The sequence below is a fragment of the Canis aureus genome, chromosome 3 (genome assembly GCF_053574225.1).
Source record: "Canis aureus isolate CA01 chromosome 3, VMU_Caureus_v.1.0, whole genome shotgun sequence".
NCBI lineage: Eukaryota > Metazoa > Chordata > Mammalia > Carnivora > Canidae > Canis > Canis aureus.
Window position 1 is genome coordinate 10,890,328 of NC_135613.1, and position 18,224 is coordinate 10,908,551.

The 18,224-nt window shown below is 37.1% G+C and overlaps 1 protein-coding gene and 1 pseudogene across 4 annotated transcripts in view; both read left to right on the forward strand.

Annotated features, from left to right (window-relative positions):
* Positions 1-18,224, forward strand: part of LOC144308469 (uncharacterized) — a 329,585-nt gene that overhangs the window by 299,147 nt on the left and 12,214 nt on the right. The gene's annotated exons all lie outside the window — the stretch shown is intronic.
* On the forward strand, positions 16,396-17,378 carry LOC144304860 (small nuclear ribonucleoprotein-associated protein B' pseudogene; annotated as a pseudogene).

The following is an 18,224-nucleotide window of genomic DNA, read 5'->3' on the forward strand; positions in this document are numbered from 1 at the left end:
CCCCATCACTATTACTAGTAGCATGATTGATTTCCTCTTAACTCCACAAAATCTCCCCATTTTTCATAGACTTTTTTTTTCTGCTTCTGCTGCTGCTTACCTTTAGTTTATCAAGGGGTGCCTGGGTGGCTCAGTTGGTTGGGCAGCTGCCTTCGGCCCAGGTTGTGATCCTAGGACCCAGTCAGGCTTCCTCTCAATGGGGAGTCTAGTTCTCCCTCTCTTTTTTCTCTGCCCCTCTGTACTCCCTCCTTGTGTTCTGGCTCTCAAATAAATAAATAAAATCTTTAAAAAAAAAAAAAAAAGAAAGAAATGAGTTTATCAAGATGACCTTATATCCACCACTCTTTTCTAGTTAGTCTACATTAGTATGATTTTTTTTTATTTTATCTGTTATTTTTTCATGTTACCATGGAGAAAACAACAAATTTATGATTTTAGAAAATTTTCTAGGAGTTGTATGGCCTTTGGATTAAAGTGGTGAGTGGAGACGGAGAAACTTTTATGGCTGATTGTTATAATCTGGGCTAAAGACAATAACCTGAACCAAATGTATTATAGAGAAATGTAGAAGAATGAACCAATCTGAGATATCAGGATCTATATCTATGGCAATGTGGGAGTGCTTCAGAATGGAAATTAATAATGGGAAATGAGATTATGGGATTGTCTGGGAACCAGTTTATGAATATATGATTTTTAATATTTAGTAGGTCTCAAGGATTTTTGAGCAAAGAAGTTTAGAGAATAAAGTAGTGTTTTAAAATATTAGTCCAAAACACTTCTACAATCATAAAATAAAATGAAGTAAATAAAAATATTAGTCCAGAAATGGCAAGGAAAATTGACTGGAGAGGAAAATAAATTTAAGAATAAGAGAGTCAGGTGGAAAGGATATTGGTATAATATGTAAGACTTACTAAAGTCTTAAACTAGGGTGGTAGAGCAGGAATGAAGATAGAAGAACAATAATGATAAGCAATAATAATCTTAATAAGTTTATTTTTTCCATATTACAAAGGGGCACATCATTACCACTCAAATGATTAATTCAAATCTTTGTCATTTTATCATCTTCAAAGTCACTATGTACTTCCAGAATTTGACACCATATTACTAAGTGATTACTCAGTGTGCAATAGGAGAATAAGAGGAAAATAAACCAATTTACATGATTAAAAGTTTGGTAGCATCTTGGCTACAATTAGAATCCAAGCTCATAAATGAAGTCTCATAAATTCTAAAGAGTGTTCTATATAAAATATACTTTAAATAGGAACATAATTAGGGTTTCAATAATATAAAAGAATAGTGCAATTAAATATACAATTATAAAAGGTAATCCTGATTTTCAACTAATATCATGAGAATACTTTTCTAAAAATAATCTTTCTGTAAACAAAGACTTTATCCAATATGAATATGAATCCTGGACTATCCTGAAATAGGAAACAGTGAGGCCTTTCCATTTTCCCTCTACAGCTAACTTTTCCAGAAAGAGACAGATAATAAAAATTTTAGAGTTTATTAGCTGTAAGTCTCTGTCACAAATACTCAGTCCTATCATTGTGGCATGAAAGTAGCCCTGGGCAATTTAAAAGATTGGACATGGCTGAAGTCCAATAAAATTTCATTTACAAAAACAGGCAATGGTCCACATTTGGCTTGTGGATCATAGTTTTCCAGCCACTGCTCTACAGAGTCTTTCTATATGGGAACATCCTGGAGACTTAACTCTTAAAGTATAGTCTAGAGCAACTCTCTAATAGAAATGTAATGTGAGTCACATATAAATGCTTAATTTTCTAATAGCTATATTTAAAAAATAAACAAGCGAAATTAATTTTAACAATGTTTAATTTAGCCTAGTAAATCCAGAATTTTGTCATCTTAACATGTTATCATTACAAATGTATTAATGAGATATTTTACTTTCTTTTTTTTCATACTAAGTCTTCAAAACTTGGTGTGTATCTTTGGCTTACAGGACATCTCAGTCTGGAGCAGCCACATTTCAAGTGTGGCTATCAACTACTGTATTAGACAGGGCTTGTCTAGAGACTTCATAGTTTTCTGAGATCTAACTGCTTCTCTTCTAGCTTGGAAATTGCCCACTGGTAAGACCATTTCTCATCCAACAAGGTGTTCCCAGTACCCTCTTCCTTCCCTAGTCTCAACTTTTTCCACCTCACCACTATATACTACCCCAACCAGTGCATCTCAAACTGCTATGCATACAAGACTTATCTGGGGATATTGTTAAATTGCAGATTCTGATTCAGTAAGTATGGGACAAAGCCTGAGATTTTGCATTTGTAATGAGCTCCCAGGTAGTGCCAGTGCTTCTGGTCCAAGGACCATACTCTAGCAAAGATAGAAAAGACCACTCCTAAAGTGATAGCTATAACTGGAACTGTTAGCCTACCTTCCCTTAAGAAGCTAATCAGACCTAGTCTCAGCATGCCTAATAGCCTATTCAGGTCATCACCAGAAATGAAAACTTCCAAGATTAGCAACACCCAACAGGAATATAATTTGAGTTATATATGTAATTTTAGATTTTTTTGTAACCAAATTTAAGCTTTTAAATAGTGAAATTAGGGATCCTAGATGGCTCAGTTGGTTTAGTGTCCAACTCTTGATTTCCACTCAGGTCATGATCTCAGGGTCATAGGAATTAAGCTCCAATTTGGGCTCCACACCCAGCATAGAGCCTGCTTAAGGCTCTCTCTCCCTCTGCTCCTCCCCTACTGCTCCTGCTGCATTCTCTCTCTCTAAAAAATAAAATAAAAAGTGAAATTAATTTTAATAACATTTTAAACCTGATATGTCCAAAAGATTATTTCAATGCTTAATCAATATGAAATATGAGATATTTTAAATTCTAAATCTTCGAAATCCAGCATGTGTTTTATACCTACAGCATATCTTTTTTTTTTTTTTTTTTTTTAGAGATTCCATCTGTTCATGAGAGATACACAGAGAGGCAAAGGCATTGGCAGAGGGAGAAGCAGGCTCCCCACAGGGAGCCTGAAGCAGGATTCAATCCCAGGACCCCAGGACCATGACCCAAGCCAAAGGCAGACACTCAACCACTGAGCCATCCAGGCGCCCCCCTTACAGCATATCTTAATCCTGACCAGGCACATTTCAAGTGCTCAATAGGCACATATGGGTGGCTAGTAGTTACTGCTTTGAATAGTGCAGCTTAAAGGTCATCATCATAACCTGTACGTTCATCCCATTGTGGCTCTGTACATCCCCAAACCCCAATTTCCTATCCCTTTCTATTTCCACCAAACCCTCTTCCTATATTTTCTGGGACTCACGGTTTATCATCAGAAAAAAAAAAAAATCCCCTGTATTATTAACCTCATAACAAAATGTTTGTTTCAATTTCTCAATCTAACTAAAACCTGGTTATCCCTTAGGACACTGCTTTTCCTCCTGCCCTGTCCAGTGGTGGTTGCTTTCTGCCACATATCCTCAGCCTTGAGGATGAGATAAATGTCCTCCTTTCTCCTCCTTTCTCTCCATTCAGATCCTCTCAAAAACCCATTCTTTTGAATGAAATACCAGTAGATTATATTACTTGCTATCTTTCATTTTTGTGGTCATTTACTTAATTTCCTGAGTAATTTACGTAGTCAGCAGCTGGCTCACTATATTTCTCTGCACCATCTCACCTCTCAACACTTTTGGTGACTTCAGCAACCACATCATTCTTTGATTTCCTCATTTCTTTCCTTTCTCCCTTTCCAGTTACCCACTACACCACTTCCAAAATCTAGATTTTAAAATCCCACTTGAAAATATGTTTCTAGCTCACTGAAATTTCAATATCTAGATACCAATCGTCAACCCATTGTACTGATACATCAGCTAGTTCAGCCTCATATTCACTTTCTTCATGCCATTAGTCCTCACATCATCAATATTGTATTCCATGGTCCATTAACTATAACCATTCAGTTGTATACCTTCTTACTCATTTTTCCCTTATTATACTTGCTGGTAAGCCCAATATTGGTAAATTTAACACACCACCTGTTCTCACCTTTATCTGAACAGCCAAATGTGTTTGGGGGACATGCTGACTGGTCTCATTTACTCTTTTTTACTATGCATCTCAAACCATCCTTTGTATTACTCTCCCTTGATAATTTTATGTCTTATTTTACTGAGAAATTAGAAACTATCAAAAGAGAACTGATTTCTCTCATAACCAAATCTAACACCTATAATGTCTATTTTCCTCACTATTATAGTGAATGTCATGTCCATTCTTCTGTCTAAGGCCAGTGCCTTGACTTGGGAATTGGATCCCATCCCTTTAGTCAAAGCCATGTTTCCTGCAATTATACATTTTTCTTACACATCATTCTTTTTTGTTTTTAATTGGAATTCAATTTGCCAACATTTAGCATAACACCCAGTGTTCATCCTGCCAAGTGCCCCCCCTCAGTGCCCATCACCCAGTCACCCCAACCCCCCGCCCACCTCCCTTTCCACTACCCCTTGTTCGTTTCCCAGAGTTAGGTGTTTCTCTCATGTTTCTTACACGTCATTCTTTTCCTTTTCTGTTAGGGTCATTTTTGATGGTGTACAAATATGCTGTGGTTTCTCCCAACTTAAAACCATCCTTCATTCCAATATAACCTTCCAAATACCACTTTGTTTCTCCACTCTCTCTTCTGAGAAAACTCATCATTAGAGTCTATTCTTGCTAGCTCATTTTTTGTTTTGGTTTGGTTTTTTTCACCACTCTACTCCATTTTGTCTGTAATTCACTTCAATCTAGTTTATGTCTTTATCACTCCTATCACTTATGGAACTTAAGTCAAGATAACCAATGATTTCATCTTGCCATCAAATAACCAATTCTCAGTTCTCATTTTACTTAAACTCTTGCTGACATTTTATACAGTTGATTACTCTTTTTTTTTTTTTTTTAATGTCTTTTTTTGTTGTGGTGGTGGTGGTTTCTGGTTATTCTCATGTAATCTTGGTTATTCGGTCTCCTTTGATGCCTTTTTTTTCTTCCTGACCTTTGCTTTATGGAATGCCCCAAAGCCATCCATGGGGCCTTTGTTTTTCTTCTAAACTCACTCCTATGGTGACCTCATCCACCCTGAAATAATTCAATAAATTTGCAATTACAAATATATATCTGACTTAATCCCAGACCCCTCCTGTGAGCTCTACCTTATCAACTCTTATAAAACTAATGGTCACCCCAAGTTTAACCTGGCCAAAATTTTATTTCTGTCTTTAATCTGTTCCCCCTTCAGTCTTCTGGTACAGAGTTAAAGCTGTCACCATTTACTGGCTCTTTCATTTCCTTAACAAGTCCTATAGCTCTATCTTCAGAATATGTCCTGAATTGCTCCACCTCTCACTACCTCCACTGCTACCATTTTAAGTCCAACATACCATAATAATTTCTTGTTTAGACTTCTGAGATAACCTTCTATCTGGTCTCCATTCTTTTATTTTGCTCTCCTATTCTCATCCTTGATTCTTTTCTTTTCAAAACAGCAGGAATGGTCTCAAAACATAATACATACTCTTTGATTACTTTCGTCATGGTTAAGATAAAATTCAGATTCTTTATTATGGTCTTTAAATGTCTACTTCTGAATACTGCCTGTTTCTCCCACCACTTTCTCCCCCATTATCCCACTCCAGCTGCATTAGTTATATTTAAATTTAAAGATACCAAGCTTGTTCTAGTCTCAAGGCTTTTGTATTCTGTCTGGAATACTCATCTGAGATCTTCATAGGGCTTGCTCTTTTACATCATTAATGTCCCAGTTGAATGTCAACTTCTAAGTAATAGATCACCCTATTTCAAATAATTCCCCTTAACACTCTCTATTCCTTTACATGGCTTCATTTTCCTTCATAGTGCTTAGAGCTGCCTAAAGTTGCATTTTTAGTTGTCTACTTAGTTTCTATTTTTTTGCTCCTTCACTAGAAAGTAGGTTCTACAGATGAAGGGGTCTTGTCCTACCCACTATTGTATCTCCTGCATCTAGGAGACAAATAGTACAGAGTAAATGAGTCTGAAAGATTTCAGGAGACAAGTCAGATGTCTGACAAAATCAGAATTAGTTGCTTGTATTGCCTTCTAATGCCAACCTAAGCTATATTAAACCAAAGAGCCTTCTAAGAATGAAAGGTTCTAGTACAAAATAATTGCTGTAATCTTTTCCATACCAGGGCACTTGTTAGTGTTGGATGCAGATATTCTCACTGATCTCTGCTAATCAGTTAATTTGCCTGTTTCTATCTATAGTTACTAGCTATTAGTTTCTCCTGCCCAGTATCCACCTAACTTGCCTTACGAGAGCTTGCTTTTAAACCAGGAATTTTCTTTGCTTGCTTTGCCATCTCCTTGCTTGGCTTTTCTTTCTTTAACAAGCACAACAGCATGCTGCTGCATCTTCAAAGAGTAAATTAATTCCGTCCGCAAAAGGGTCAAGTGCTAGAAAGTGCATAGCCATGCAGTTTGCATGGCAGGATACAGAAGATATGATGCTAATAAGATTCTAAGATGAGAACAGCAGACTGTCTCTAGGGATTCAGATGAAGGGGTCTGTAAATTTTAAAAGAAATGGTCTCCGAAAACTAATGATGTCTGCTTTCCAATTCATTAATAATGTGGAGTGGGGAGATGGGAGTGAGATCCAGGCCATGCTTTGAAATATCAAAATGTAACGAGGAAGAAAACAGTAAGAGTGATCTCAATGGGGTCATAAAGCTGGGAGAAGGAGGCAAACTTTAAGAAGATGTGGTGGTGCTGTATGTAGGGGAGGGAATCAATCCACCCCATGTGTGTATATTTATGTGCATATAGTACCTTTATCTACACACGAGTAGATAAAAAGTTCTTCTGCTAGGAAAAAAAACCACTGCAACATTGATAAGGCTTTTGCAATTTTCATATTTAAGGTGACTCAGAGAGAATATTTCAAGTATTGTAAAAACATGTCTAAGCTGTCTGCCTTTCTATATTTACAAACCCTGCCCTTCACCTCTTTGCATTGCATACAAGGAACTGAGTAACAAGAACCTCAACCTTGTTTGTAGTTAATAGTGGAAGAAAAAAAACCCTCAGGCAAAGCCTAATGAACCAGGAGCAATTCTGAGCTCTCCTCTATAATATCTGCCGAGGTAGTGTCTTTCCAAGGGCTGCCTGGACATATCGTGTGACCTTGCTGCTTTACATCATTAAAATTTCCCATTACTGGAATGGTGTTTGCATGGAGAGGCCGTTGTGCAGATATTATGGCTGAGTTTCTCCCTGCTGCATTCAGAGTTTGTGCTAATAGAAAATGCCTCTCTGCTTGAACAGTTCCCTCGAACTGAGAGGTGTGCAGCAGCAGGAGAGTTTAGCTTTGGCTTTTATTTTGACAAAGCTATTACATTTTGCAGATTGAGGTTATGGTCTTTTCTCCTATCTCAGTATTTTATCTGCATGATATTTTCTGATCTCCCTTTTAAACCCCCATTAGTTACGATTGAGGCTCTGGGGTGGCAGCCTACCTTGGAGCCGTGATATCGTCAGCTTTTCTTACAAGCCACTAAATAGACTGACTGATTCAGTAGTGTCCACTCATGTGGAACCTTTCCAAAGGGGCTAGTCTCAGAAAGGAGACCCTTGTGTGTGTGTGTGTGTTTGTGTGTGTGTGTAGATGTTTACCTTCAACCCATAAGGGACCAACAATCTTAAAAGCAAAAGTGCAGCCTCATTCTCCAGGGCCATAAGTTCTGTTGGCCACATCTTCCTCCTGTGCTTTCTTCTTCCACAGGTGGCCAATTGCACCTGGAAGCTGTATGAGTTGACAGTACTGGTAGCATTTCCAAATCCCAGGCTTACCTTTAGCTTGTTTTACTACCCTCCTAAAAAGCTGCTGTTCTGCCTCTTCTGTTCTAAACTTTGTTTCATCAAACATAGTCACACTGTCACATGTTCATGGAACTCTAATCTTGAGATTTTAGCAGTAAGTTCCACAGCAATGAATGCTTTTGCCTAGAGGGAATTGGAAATATTTCAAAGTACTGGTTATATAGCCATAACTCTTTAGAACCAACTGAAAAAAGAGATTCCTTGGCCAGTCCTTCCAAGTCTAAGTAAACCATAACTGATTGAGAGATTTTGAACCCAAAGCTAGTGCTCCAATTTCTAAAGCAAGGTAGTGTGACCCTTTTTCTTGGTAGCTTTCCTATTTTAAGTAAGCACAGTGAATTCTTCGTGATAAACAGTTCTGCAGCTGGGAGTGTCACATAGCCACAAGCCTCAAGCACTTTGCTTTGTCCACCTTCTCTTGAATGTGTTGGATGTGGAGTCTAGAGTCAGGAGTGTCACAGAGAGGGGGTTGTAGAGGTGAGGAATTTATTTCCCCAGGAAATCTCATTAGTGATGCAGCGCCTGTTTTTCATTGAGGTTTCTGCTCCTCCGCTTTTGTTTTCGGCTGAGTAACCGAGCCTGAAAGCCGTCTGGTGACTCACAAAAGGTCACACTGAGAGTCAGGGGCACGGACCAGAGCAAGCTGCCTACCTGTGATTGATGTGTATTAAAGCTGTCTTGAGCTGCTCATAAACACAGCAAGAATCCTGTTCTCTTTTCATCAGTGCTCTTGACCAAGACTTGATTTACTATTTTGAAATCAGCTGCTCCTTCAGTCCTCTACAATAGCTTCTTTAATAGCTTGTCATAACAGTTGATGACGATTTGGAAAAGCTCACATATTCAATATATTTTTTAAATTGACTTTGCACTATTCCAGGTACCACGGCTTTATAAACAGTCTAATTGTTCCCTGAGTGTTTGCTGACCTAAAGGAAAGTGTTGATGAATCAGATCCTCCTTTTCTATCTGTAGGGTATTGAGATGTGTATTCAATATCATAGCAAATCACTGCTGAAAATTGGTTCCATGTCCCTGAGGCTACTTTCCTCAAAAGGTGAAACAGCAGAAGTACCTGCGAGAGAAGACTGGCCAGCTCTGCTATTTCTTGATGAGATTGCTTTAAAGTTTGTATTGAGAAGGGATTGAAATTGGATCTGAGTGTTTTAAGTGACAGTACATTTCTTATTCTGGTAAAGAATAATAAGCATCATCTATACCCATTGAGTGTGTTTATAAATTTGACACTTGTGGCCATATGATAATGAAGTTTAATACTGATGTCAACATGGCTGAGAGATTAGTCATATAACCTTAGAAAAAGTGAGTGCACACAATATGTAAGATTTAACTGAAACACAGCAACAATTAAAGACTGCTCTCTATTTCTAATCACTTTAAGATTTTTTTTTTTTTTAATTTATTTATTTGACAAAGAGAAACAGAGAGAGAGAGCACAACAGGGGGAGCTGCAGAGAAAGAAAGAAAGACAGGCTCTCCACTGAGCAGGGAGCCGGACTTGAGGCTTGCTCCCAGAGCCAAAGGCAGATGCTTAACCTACTGAGCGACCCAGGCGCCCCTATTTCTGATCACTTTAATTGTTACATTTGATGGCCAAGGCAAGTTGAACTACTGCCTGACCTTATAGCCACTTCCACATCTGTGTCCTGAAATGCCTGTTGGGATGATCTTCAGAATATCTCACAACCCATTTGGTAGGTACAACAACCATTCAGAATGAATTCACCAGTCATTTTAAATAGAGGCCAGTGCCACTGTAGCTGAACATCCAACTGAACATTCGCTTTGCTCCTTATTCTTCTCCATATGTACACATTCTGTCCTTCAAGTCTTGTCCTAAGTTTCTTTCATGAAGTTTCTTCATTCTATACAGTTTTATTTCTTTATTCTAAATTCCTACAATATTTAAATAGCTGATGTCTCCAAATTGTCCCTCTATTATGCACTAGCTTCTATTGTTATTCTACTTTTTAAATATTCTCCATAGCACAGTGTTGCGTGCATATAGACATTTCAAAAATGTTTTTAAACACAGAACATTGTGGTGAAAATACCTAGAAATGATGTTGAAATTGTTACATTTGGTGTAATGGTAAATTAAATTTCCTTTGTGGACTTGAGCTTGGTATCCAAGTAGCCCTTTTTCTTCTAGAAAACCCACCTGAAAAAGTTGCATTTCAGCAAAGAACTATAGCATCAAGACACTATCACCAGTGTCTTTTCCACTGTAAGTTTTTCTTCTCTTTCTTTTTCACTACCTGGAAAACTCTACCTGTTTTCTAGATAGTGAGACACTTTGCTCCATTCTCTATAATTTGGAGTAGAATTGTGATATGCTATAACAAGAAAAAAAGCTCAGTTCTGGTTTTCACCAGAACCTATGGAGGAGAGTTATGTTCGATATAGTTGATCATACATATATATATATATATATCATATATATATCTCATATATATATGATATATATATTTATAATCATAGTTTTGGACTGGAGCTACATATATAATTTCTCTTCAAAACAGAAAAAAACCTACATATAAGGAAAAGTTTATAGAAAATCCCCAAGTATTTGACTTTCTGTTGAAAGTTAAGTTTATTTGGAAATAGGAAAATATTTTTCCCCCACAGAAATGATATCAAGAGAGTCAAGGTTTCCAGCTAGCCCTATAGCAAAAAAAGAGGCCTCTACTCTGCTAAGAGGGTTTTAGGAAAGAAAAGTAGAGATTAATTCTCTGAGAAAAATGCTGAGAATGGCACCTCTGAGGCAGTGAGTGTCATCCCCAAGTGATGGTTAATGTATTTCTTTGATAAAGCTAGAGTAAGGTGTAAGGAGTCGTGTAAAGCAAGTGCAAATAAGAGAGGAATTTCCAACTGCTTGCTTCCTGAAACAACTAGGATAAAGATGTAGAATAGTAAAATGAGTATCAGAACAGAATTAGGAGAGATAGTTTTAGCCTGGCTCTGTTACAAACTCTCTGGTTGACCTTGATCATATCACTGCACCTCTCTGGGCCTGTTTTCTCATCTATACAAATGAAGGGCTTCACTATACAATGCTTCTTTTATCTAAAGCAAACCATGACAAACATCTCTTAATAATGCCATCTCTACTCAAATCCCTGCTCTGTCCTCTTCATGATACATCTGTATCTTCTTGCATTTGTTTCATTCTGCTGAATACAGCCACTCCCTCCACTCCATCAACTTCCTCTCACATTCACTTCTCCACAGGCTAACAATAATAACAGAAAGGAGAAAAAATGCTTAAGCACCTACTGGTTATCATAGACCATATTCTGTTTACTATAAATATGTCCATATTTATTCATTGTCTTCATATGAAAGCCCCTTCTTTATTTCTAGAATATATTTTAAACATCTGATGGATTTGGAAAATATTTAATAAAGACAGTTATGTTGACATGTGGAATTAAAAGCAGTATCCCTTCACAATTTTTCTTAAAATATATTTGCAAAGCAAAAGGAATGATGCACTGCTAAAATAATTTAGCCCAATGAAGCACATGGGAAAAGCAGATGGCATGTCAGCATAGGAGTGGTGGACAAAAACAAAAATAAGCTAGTTGGCTTATTTGCATTTGATTTCTTCATGGCATTCTCCCAGATGAAAAACCTGGCTTACCAGCTGGGGCACCTCAGTTACAATTTTGGTTCACCTCCAAAATGTTTTGCTTGGGAATTACATAAGGATATGAGAAAACTTTTGGGGGGATAAGGAACTTGTGGAAATATTTGATACCTTGATTCTAGTGGCAGCTGTACAATTGTGTGTATATTTACTAAAATTCATAAAATTGCACACCTAAAAAGAGCGAATCTTACTGAGTATAACTTATGCTTTTTAAAACCCGACTTCACGGGATGCCTGGGTGGCTCAGTGGTTGAATATCTGCCTTTGGCTCAGGGCATAATCCCAGGGTCCTGGGATCGAGTCCCACACTGAGGTCTGCGAGGAGCCTGCTTCTCCCTCTGCCTATGTCTCTGCCTTCTCTTGGTGTCTCCCATGAATAAATAAGTAAAATCTCAAAAAAAAAAAACCAAAACCCAACTTCAAATAAAAAGATTATAAAAGATACCTGCATCTATTCTAGAAAAAAAATAAGTGGTTTGTAGACTTTTTCATTCAATTATTTTAAACTTATAAAAGCAAACTATAAGAAAATATGAGATAATATTTTTTAAATTAAACTGACTCAGAAAGAATGTCATTTTTTCTATTCTTTTAATCTTTCTGAATGCATAGCAGAATAGTGCTACTTGTGCATACAATTGTCTCCACTAGTTTTGGTAGAAACAAACTTACTTCTAGTTGGTACAAACCAATGCTAATTGTTTTTATGACACTGCCAGATAAAACCACTTAATTGTATGCTACTTGTGCATACAATTGTCTCTACTAGTTTTGGTAGAAACAAACTTACTTCTAGTTGGTACAAACCAATGCTAATTGTTTTTATGACACTGCCAGATAAAACCACTTAAATTCAAACCACTATTAATTTGGTTTGAATTATATGTAATTTCATAGTGAATTGAGAGCCACTCAGTTGTATGGCAGTGTGTGTGTGTGCTTATCCCCCCTTTACAGAATTATAAATAATCTTCCCTTACAGAAATATTATTACTTCAAATTGGCTGCTCATTCTGTCACTGCTTACTTGAGTCTGATTCTTGTAGCTCAAGTTTTGTTACTTTTTGTCACATAAGAGTGCTAGTAGTATCCTGTAGTATTTGGATGAATATTTTCAAAGTTCAATTTTTTTCCATATAGGTCCCAATAAGGATTATATAACAACTAACAAGCTTGTATATTCATGAATAATTTATGTCCTTAACTGCTATACCATTGGAGGTGGGAAGAGTTGTAAGCAATGTGCTAAAAACCTGTTTTCCAAACATGTTCCTTTCTTCCACAGTAATAGAGTTATAACCACCAACATAGTAGTCGCATTTCCCAGCCTCCTTCACAAGTAGTTTTGACTAAATGAGTAAGTTCTCTCCAGTGGTATGTGACAGGGCATAATGTATACCACTTCTAGGCTGGTGCCTACAACCAGGTATGCCTCCTCTCTACTATCTCTTACCTTCTATTACTTAAAGAAAAATAAAGTTGGTATGTGCTTCTTTGCTTTAGTGAGCAGAAAAAACAGAAAAACAAAAACAAAACCCCCACTATGGGCTATACCTAGTTCCAAGAACATCTGGGAAGTTGGATATCTAGCTATTTAGCCTCTATAGTTAGATGTGGATAAGGGATAAGAAGATAGGAATGGGTAGCCAATAAACAATGTCTGCTATAATGACTTCAATACAAAATGCAAGAATTTAGATGAAAAAAAAAAAAACCAATTTGGATGGAGAATATTTAAAACAGAAAATAATGAAGTAAGCAAAAACCTGAAAGGACCACTTAATAAAATCATTAAATGGTTCTTTAAAACTCCAACATAATTGTAAAATCTCTGACAATTCTGATCAAAAAAAAAGAGAGAAGACATAAATACAGATGCAGAAATCTATTTTCAATGTAAAAGAAACCTAAGTATGAATGAATGCTAACAAATTTGGAAATCTAAATTAACAGGTTAATTTTTCTAGAGAATATATATCACAAAAATTGACTCAAGATAGAAAAGTAGGGCAGCCCAGGTCACTTAGCGGTTTAGCACCGCCCTCAGTCCCAGAGATCCAGGATCAAGTCCCATGTCAGGCTCCCTGCATGGAGCCTGCTTCTCCCTCTTGCCTGTGTCTCTGCCTCTCTCTCTCTCTGTGTGTCTCTATGAATAAATAAATAAAATCTTAAAAAAAAATAAGAGAGATAGTAAAGTATCATAGAAGAAATTTTAAAAGTCAAATATCTATTCCTTAAAAAGACCCTAGACAAAATGATATTTTGGGCAAATTGTTCTAAAATTTAAAGACAATTTCTAGGTTAAATAAATTTTCCAAAGTATAAAAAAGATGAAAAACTTTCCCACTAACTCTATATGGCTAGCATAATCTTGATTATAAATCCATACAAGAGCACCTGGGTGGTTCAGTTGGCTAAGCATCTGCCTTTGGCTCAAGTCATGATCCCAGAGTCCTGGGATTCAGCCCCTGAATGGGGCTTCCTGCTCATCAGGGAGTCTGCTTCTCCCCCTGCCCCTCACCCTGCTCGTGCTTTCACTCTCTTGCACTCTCTCTCACATATATAAATAAAGTCTTTTTAAAAAATCCATACAATCCAAAAAAAATTTAAAAATAAATAAATAAATAAATAAATAAAATCCATACAAATAATAAATAATGATAGAATAAGCCAATTTAATCTGTAAACATATGTTTAAATCCTAAGTAAATCAAACTGCACTGTTTTAAAAGAAAATGTGTTTCTAACAGATGTAAGATTCACATTATCGATTGATTAAACTTATTTCTAGAATGCAAGGATAGTTTAACATTAGAAAACCCATAATAATTTGTTATCAGATTAAAGTAGAAAATCCATATAATCATTGTAAAAGATGCCAAAGCATCTTTTAACACTTATTTCTAATTAAAAGCATTGTTTAAAAAACCCTTTAGTAAGCTAAGGAAAGGAAAAAACAAACACTTTAATCTAATAAAAGTATACATCAGAAATCTACAATATTATAATTAAAAGCATTTGGCAGAGAGAACTAGCTGTACCCTACTACTAGTTACCCCCTTTTCTCTAAGTAATATATATCTTGATTTTTAGCCAGGCTCATGGTTGCCTGGAATAAAAACTACATTTCTCAGTTCGCTGGCCACAGGGGTAGCTGAGATTGGCTAAATCCGACTAATAGGATATAAACAAAAGTATCAGGAGCAACTTCAGAGAACTGTCGGTGTCAACAAGGATGAATTTCAAAAACCCACTTTATTGAGACGTCTGGGTGGCTCAACAGTTGAGCGTCTGCCTTTGGCTCAGGAGGGCATGATCCTGGAGTCCTGGGACTGAGTCCCACATTGGGCTCCCTGCACAGAGCCTGCTTCTCCCTCTGCCTGTGTCTCTGGCTCTCTGTGTGTCTCTCATGAATAAATAAATAAAATCTTTAGAAAAAAAACACCTTAATATCAAGTTACAAAAGGCTACATATGTTATACCAAGTATGTAAACGCTAAGAACACACATAATAAATATAACTTCGAAGTGCACAGAAAAATCATAAAAATATTTAAAATGTTCATAAGAGTGAAACAGCAATATCAGAGGGAATGGGAAGGGAGGGGATAGTGTTCTCAGCTGTATTTGTAGTATTTTATTTTCTTAAAACTAATTTTTTCAAAAGCAAAATAGTTCTGAATCAAATATAGCAAACAGTTAACAGCTACTAAATCTGAGTCATATTGAATGACCCAGCTATTAAATTAAGGTCATATTAATTCCTGTGCTTTTCTATGTGCATGAAATATTGCATAATCTAAAAAATTTTAGTTATATAAAATAAAGACTTGAAAGAAAAGGAAGTCAAAATTCACAGCAGGGAATGAATGTAGAGAGAGGGAAGAGAAATCCCAGCCACGTTGCTTTGTTCTCAGATTCCAGGATGATTGAACATATATGAGCCTTAGGGCTTGGCCTAATTGCCTCCTCCCTGAGTAAATAAATGTCCCGAAGCAAAGGCTAAAGGTAATCTCTTTGATTTGTCATATCCCGGAGATTTTTCTGATGAGGGAATCAATTCAGATCCTCTATTCCTAGCAATAGATTATTAAATGACTGCAATCAGAGTAAAACCACTCTTGTATCTTTATTTACTACAGGGTTTTGAGGGGTTTTCCCCCTGAATTTATCAACAATTAAATCAACATAGTAAGGAATCAACAATTAAATCAATTAATTAAATCAATTAAAACAATTAAATCAACATAGTAAGGAATCAAAACTAATACACCCTATTTATAAGTAGCAATGCAAAGCAAAAAATGCTGAGGAACAAACCTAATAAAAATATGCAAGATCTACATGGACCAAAGCTGTAAAAACTTACTGCAAATTATAAAATGAAATCTAAGTAAATGGAAAGATACTCTACCTATTTTCTAGATAAAAACACTCAATATTCTACAGATATTAATTTTATTTGAATTAATCTATAAAATTAAATAGTATCCCAATAAAATGTGCCTAGATAAACTGATTCTCAGATTCATCTGTAATAGAATGTCCAGGAATATTTTTAAAAGACAATGAAGACAGGAGATCCATATCAGGTATCTAAATACATTATGAAGCTTAAATAATTGAAACAGTCTGATATTGACAAGAAAATAGGATAATAGAGCAGAATAGTGGGTACAGAAACATTTAACATATATGAAATTTTAGTATGTTAATGTTATATTTCAATTTAGGAAAGGTAAAAAATAATACATATGCATGTTATACAAATGATTATACTTTATGACATTCATAAATATAAATCTCAGGTGGGAAGCGGTCTAGTGGCCAGCGTCTAGGCCTCTGCTGAGGGCAATCTAGAGGGAATGGGAGCCATCAGAACCACCAACATGACTGTGGGCAAGAGCAGCAGGATGCTGCAACACATCGACTATAGGATGAGGTGCATCCTACAAGACGGCCGGATCTTCATTGGCACCTTCAAGGCTTTTGACAAGCATATGAATTTGATCCTCTGTGACTGTGATAAGTCCAGGAAAATCAAGCCAAAGAACTCAAAACAAGCAGAAAGAGAAGAGAAGCAAGTCTTCGGTCTGGTGCTGCTTCTGGGGGAGAACCTGGTTTCAATGACAGTAGAGGGACCTCCTCCCAAAGATACTGGCATTGCCCCAGTGCCACTTGCTGGAGCTGCTGGGGCCCCAGGGATTGGCAGGGCTGCTGGCAGAGGAATTCGAGCTGGTGTTCCAATGCCCCAGGCTCCTGCAGGACTTGCAGGGCCAGTCTGAAGGGTTGGTGGGCCATCCCAGCAGGAAAGAGGCACTGTGGCTGCTGCTGAAGCTGCTGCCACCGCCAGCATTGCAAGGGCCCTGACCCAGTACCTGCCCTGCCATGGGGGTCCTCCCCCACGTATGGGTCGGGGGGCATCGCCTCCAGGCATGATGGGCCCACCACCTGGCACGAGGCCTCCCATGGGGATCCCTCCTGGTCAAGGAACTCCAATGGGCATGCTCCCACTGGGAATGTGGCCTCCTCCCCGGAGCAAACGAGGCCTCCTTTGACCCTTGACCAGAATTATGGAAGTAGCTCCACAGAGGCGTGGGCCCAATTACCACAAACGTGTTTGTTTGTTATGCCATTGTTCTTGAAGTCTCACAGGATTATCTGGTTTCCCTTTCAGGCCCCCCCCCACCCCGGGAATGTGCCCACCAAGGCCCTAGACTCATCTTGGCCCTCCTCATCTCTCTGCCTGTTTCCCATCAGGCTGTACATAGTCCTTTTACTTCCTTGTAGCCTATGACACTAATTTATAATAAATTCTTAAGAATATTAAAAGAAAAATGTAAATCTCAAATGGACTAAATAATGAAACATAAACAACAAATTAAACTATCAGAAGAAAATATAGGAAAAGATTTCTCTATTTTACAGGGGAGGAGCATTAATTTTAAGCTAAAAATAATACCCAGAAATCATATATAAAATGTACAGGTTGGATTTCATAAAAATTGAGACAAACTGGGAGAAAATACTTACATAATTAAAAAAGGATTAATAATGAAAATATTAAAAATCAGTAAGAAAAATCCAATAAAAAATGAGAAGATATGAAAAGATATATGTAGACTGATAACTAAAATGGCCAATGTTCATATGAAAATGTTCATCTAATTAGTAATCAATCAGAATAAAATTTGAAAAACAGGAGTGAATTTGCAAGTAGACTTGCCAGCACTTGAAAGAGGAATAAAAAAAAATTAAAATAAAATAAAAATAAATAAAAAGAATTTAAAAAAATAAAAGAGGAATAATTCTTGGTATAAGAAATAACCCTGAGGAGATGGATACTCATATACCCATTATCTCTCTCCTAGTTTCCCCTTGCTCACTTCAGTCCTGCCACACCAGCCTCTTTGTTTTTCCTATACACACTATCTCAAATCCTCTTCTCGCAGATGTCTGGGTGACTCCCTCCAATACTTCCTTCAGGTTTTCTCAGAGATTACCTTTTTAGCAAGGTACCTGTATCACCTAATTTAAATATACAACCTGGGGATCCCTGGGTGGCTCAGCGGTTTAGCACCTGCCCTCGGCCCAGGGCATGATCCTGGAGTCCCGGGATCGAGTCCCACATCGGGCTTCCTG